At 33.7% G+C, this 5,745-nt stretch overlaps 1 long non-coding RNA gene across 1 annotated transcript; it reads left to right on the plus strand.

Annotated features, from left to right (window-relative positions):
* The first annotated feature begins 929 nt into the window (after positions 1–929).
* LOC138317248 (uncharacterized) lies at positions 930–5,101 on the plus strand. Its single transcript, XR_011207742.1, has 3 exons — positions 930–1,114; positions 1,469–1,596; positions 2,075–5,101. It is a non-coding gene; the product is annotated as an uncharacterized lncRNA (long non-coding RNA).
* The last annotated feature ends 644 nt before the right edge of the window (positions 5,102–5,745 follow it).

Raw genomic sequence — 5,745 nt, forward strand, 5'->3', positions numbered from 1 at the left:
AAAGGTGTTTTTTAAATATAATTATTTGAATGAGTTTGACTCAACATATAAATGTAAGGTTGAACTAGAGATGAGTCAGAGCACCAAATTGTTATACTTTTACTTTGTATTCCCTACTGTACACTCCTTCGGTCTGAAACTTCAAAACTTTTAATATATGTTGACATAAAATATGTGTATCAAAAGTGCATAAAATAGCAAATAAGATTAATGCAACAATTTCAAACTTGAAATCAATTCTACAAAGTATAGATTTGTAGCGGGATTGGACTGGGTGGATCATCCATGACCAGGTACCTCAGTCTGAGTCGGTAGAGCGCTCAGCTATTGGTCAGATGGTCTCGGGTTCGAAGCCTGGTCTGGCCGGTACATTTTGTCCTCTCCTTTTACAGTTTTTTTATAAGTTTAACGTCCTATAAACAGCCAGGGTCATTTAAGGCTTGCAACCCAGAGGCGGAGGGCTTATGGTAATATGTCGAGCCATCTGTTACAAATTCATGAATTCGTAAAGAATCTCAATCAATACTTTTCTAGTATTCTATGATTGCACAGAACGAAAGAATATTGGTGAAAAAAAAATTACATCCTGGGTACAGAATCTGTGACAGAGTTTTCAATGGGTTTACTCGACTAAATTGGCTGAGTGAGCTGCAATTAGTGAATGTGACATAAACAGTCAACATTTTTCGGGTGAAAAAATAATATGTTTTCACTATAAAGGAATATAGAGAAAACAAAGTAAAGGTATATCAATTATGATAATCCTAATTGGTCCTCAAAACTACAATTTAATTTGAGTGATATTAGTAACACATTTCATAATATGCTTTTTAACTTTACTAAGTCGTAATTTGATCACATCATTGACAAAGTTTGACAATTTGACATTAGTAACTCATAATAGGTAGAGTAATTTGATTTTAGAATGATCATTATTGCCATATTCTTTTCGCTTTCTTTCAGTTACTCATTTGAATAAATAAAAATTAATTGTCTTCGAAATATTTTCAGGATTACGTAAATTGAAGAAAGGGACTGTTCCTTCCATTTTTCCCTGGACTCCAGACACTGTGCCTAGAAGATCTCCACGAAAAAGAACAGCAGCTAGTGATAGGTTTGAACTCCTTAATTGCACTGATCATGTACTGATAATCATGCAACCAGGTTTGATTTGCAAATTCAAATAGAAGCATTTAAGCATTGGTTGTGATATTTTTGACATGCATTTGTGTGTAACATATATTGGGAGATCTAGCATATCCAATGGTCTATAGGTATTGGGCACTGGCAATGTACATGTAAACATTTTGAAAAAAAAATCTGAATTTTCTCAAACTTTTTAACTAAAGTACAAGACATTCTGCCAATGTGAAAATTACTAACACATGAGGCTTATGAAACTGCAGCAGCAGTTGTGCTCAGTGGGCTAGCTGTATATTTTATGTAAATGTACATTTTTTCTTTGCAGCAATGAAGGTTATACAAAAAAGTACATAATCTGTAACTGAGGTAGCACATTCAACTATGCCAACTAATCCCCCTAGTGTGGAGCATGACTACTGTGTCGAAAAGCCATCAAAAGATGAAGATATTGAGGTATCAGTAATTTGTTATCCATTTTAGATATTATTATGTCCATGCTTTATATTTTATTCCACATCAATGGATTGGAAATTATGCTAATTGGTATCCACCCACTGACATATAATATAGGTAAGATGGTTTGTTATGTACACAAAACAGGCCCCTGTGACCTTCGATTTACCTTTGACTTTCAATTAAGAAAAAAACTTATACCACTAGTACATCAGATTGTGTTATTTATATTATATATTTTGTTACCATGTATATGAGTAAAATACATGCAGTTTTATAACACATATGGTAAGGGAAATTCATGTGATTGTCTTGTTAAAATTGATTTATGAACTCCAGATTATAAGTAGATACCACACATAGGAGCAGCTACTCGTGGTAAGAATAATTTCAATTTAATTGATTAAAGGCACTATATAAAATACAGCTTACTTTCTATGATATTGAAATTGTATTGACTTTTTGTTTTACGTTCCAGGAGATGAAGAACCATATTAAAAGGCTGCAACAGAAGGTTACAGAACTCACCAGTAAAGTGGAGAAATTTGGAATTCAAAAATTTTCAGCTAATCCAGATCTAATCAATTTTTATACTGGCTTCACTTCATATGAATTTTTTTGTTCTGTTTATAATGTTAACGAACCAACAGCTTCTAACATGATTCGGTGGACGCAAATTCAACGAAATTGCAATATTAATACTAATCCTTATAGAATTGAATCATTGTCATATGTAGATCAGTTTTTTATGTTTTTGTGTAGACTACGACAAGGAGTTTTTGAAGAAGATTTAGCTCAACGTTTTTGTGTTTCGCAGAGCACTGTAAGTCGTATTATCATAACATGGAGTAACTATTTATACTGTATTTTAGGTTGTATACCAATTTGGCCAACAAGAGCTATTGTTCAGAATTTTTTGCCAGAATGTTTTAAACAAACTTTTCCTGATACTAAAGTAATTTTAGACTGTACAGAAATTCGTGTTCAGACTCCCAGTGCAAAAGTTCTAAATTCTCAAACTTATTCTAATTACAAATCTCACACAACTTTTAAAGGTCTGATTGGTATAACTCCAAATGGAGCTGTTTGTTTTGTTAGTAGATTGTACACTGGCAACATATCAGACAAAGATATTACCCAACGTAGTGGTATTTTAGATTTGTTAGAAGCAGGTGATGAAGTAATGACAGACAAGTGATTTTTGATACAGGATTTATTAACTCCAATCGGAGCAAAATTAGTTATTCCCCCATTTTTGGGAAGCAAAGGCAAATTTAGTAAAGAGGAAGTCAGCAGAACACAACAAATAGCAAGGTTGAGGATACATGTTGAACGGGCAATAAGAAGATGTAAAAAATACCATATTTTTGATCAAGTTGTACCTTTGTCAATTGCTGGAACTGTGAACCAGATTTGGACCATATGTTGTTTACTCACAAATTTTCAAGGAAAGTTATTTTAACTTTTACAAAATTTATCCTCATACTGAATTATGTATACTTAGCTATTCAGTAACTATACAGTATCATAAAAAAACAGAAATTGTGATTGGTGTTTAAGAATATTTTTACATAGATATAATGTTCTATGCTTGTTTGTTGACTATCAATTCCTTTGTTTTAGACAAATACATGAATGCTGTATTTTACTTCAATTATCAGGCATTTTTTATTTGTCTTTGACACGTTCAATTTTTTTCAATGCCATATTCAGTTTTTAACACACTGGGGTAAAAAGAAGCTGAAATAAAACATGTCTAGCTAGGGTATGTTGGAAAGTTTGGGTGGATAATAATGTTTGTGTTATGAGGAGATATTTTCTGCTGGTAGGACAAAACTGATCCCTTGGGGACAGGCCCAATTTTCGAGTTTGTGATTTCAACATTCTCCATTGTTTTTGGTAATAAAGTTTTTAACTGTACATTGGTAGATTCCAGTTGTGTAGAAAAATACTTGCGAATGGGATGGGTTGTTGTATTGCACAGTAGAATTTGGATTTTACACCATCTGTTCTCTTTCGTTTCATATTTGAAATTTTTTGAACAGTTATATCATCGACAGCCTGTGGTGCGACACCTTGCATACGCTGGGGAATATGCCATGTTTGAGGCATTGATGTTTTTGAAGCAACACATGGAATGGTTTTTAGGCTAAGTTTTTGATAATGATTTAATGTAAACAATAAACCGAGGATATGGCTGCATTGGCCTGAGTCTGCCTTACATGTGCAGTTTGAATTTTGAATCGAATCCAAGGTCAAATGTAGAGAATGAGGGGGTCATTTTTCCTCATTGAAGGAAAGCACTTTCCTTTTATGTCGCACCTTAATCCTGTCGATAATGGTCTCACTGAAACAGCACAAAAGGAAATAAATTTATCTTGAAAAACAGATACTTAGTTTAAAAGAAAATAGGAAGTAAACAAAGAAAGAAAAAAAAAAGAAAATGAAAGTTTTGTGGTCATTGTGATCAAATATAATTAAGCTTTTTGCCTGTGTGATGCTTGAATGGGATAAATGTTGTATTTATATGTTGAATGTTTATTGGAATTTTTGGTATTACATAATGCAGAACTCAGAACTGGCTACACATTTATTAATGTCATACAGAAATTATTAGGAGTTAACATGGACTAGGTTTTGTTCAGAGCAAGAGTCTGTCTGTGCTCTGTCCATTATCATTCTCATTGTGTAAACTTACCATTCAAACAGTTTGTTTTCATTAACTGAAAGCCCCGTGATACTGATATCTGGTCTGTAGACTGCTGGAATGCTACCAAGTTTGTTTAAATGAATGACCTTGACCTTCAATCAAGACTTTCTGTCAATAAAATCCTTAGAGGTGTAGTCAGATGACTGTTAAGGCACATTGAGTCTCTTGTTTAGATTTCTAACTTAAATTCATGGAAAGTTGTTATTCCAAGCTTGACATATATAGGTTTAAGTATTTTTGTTTTGTGTCAAATGACTTTGTCTATTGTATTAACCTACTCAGTTACCATGATGGCTATTCTATGTTTTGATACCTAGAGATGTTCCACTGCTGACAATTGGTATTTTTTCTCTATCAAAAACAGGACAGGATGTATAAGTTTTTTTCTTCAGTTACAAAAGTTACTAACTTTACACCATTACCACATTGAAAATTTTGAGCTGCTACTTAAAATTAATGTAATTGTGTCCCGAAAAAAAATCCATGGCACTATGTCCTACATGTATATGGGAAGAGGTACTAGCTGATCGCACATGCACTAAATGCAAAATTATTTTACATTACTTTTTGTGTTATTTATACAGATGTATATACAATCAAACACCAATTATTGTTCAAATGATGAGTATGGTTTATGTTCTGTCAGCAGTGGAGCATCTTTAAATGAAACAGTTTTTTATGTAAAAATGAATTCCATAATCTTGTTTAGTTCCAAGTTATTACATGTATTATATTGTAATAGGTCTACTACACTGATACTTCCTGAAGTATTTCAGAAATAAATTTAGATATGAACACCTATAATACAGGTTGTTTTATATTTACTGATGTTATTTAATTGTCAATTAGTTGGCTATCTGTGCCATGCATCAACAGACACATTTGCTTTCATTGTAAACGTTAATACTTAACTTCATCTTATGCCAGCAATGTACAGTAATACGCCAAAATAGGCCAAAAATATGTACTGTATGTAGTAAAAAAAAAATTCAACCAAATACTTTTGGCACAATAAGTACTGCAGATGTTTTAACTTCATAATTGTGAAGCAGAATTGGTCAGGGTCGATCACCGGTGAGGTAGCTCAGTCGGTAGAGCATAAGGCTAGGGGCCGCGGTGGCCGAGTGGTTAAGATGTCTCGACATATCACCACAAGCCCTCCACCTCTGGGTCGTGAGTTTGAATCCCACGTGGGGCAGTTGCCAGGTACTGACCGCTGGTCAGTGGTTTTTCTCCGGGAACTCCGGCTTTCCTCCACCAATAAATTTGGCACGTCCTTCAATGACCCTGGCTGTTAATAGGGGGGACATTAAACTAAAAAAAACAAAGCATAACGCTAGACCGTTTTCGTTTATTCTGAACAATCGTTTAGACCGTTTTTAAAGTCAATATTTGAAGTATAAATCCTGATGGACCTGCAGTTTTCGACACAGGCCTGT

This window comes from Argopecten irradians, chromosome 3 (assembly GCF_041381155.1).
Source record: "Argopecten irradians isolate NY chromosome 3, Ai_NY, whole genome shotgun sequence".
In the NCBI taxonomy this organism is placed as follows: Eukaryota; Metazoa; Mollusca; class Bivalvia; order Pectinida; family Pectinidae; genus Argopecten; species Argopecten irradians.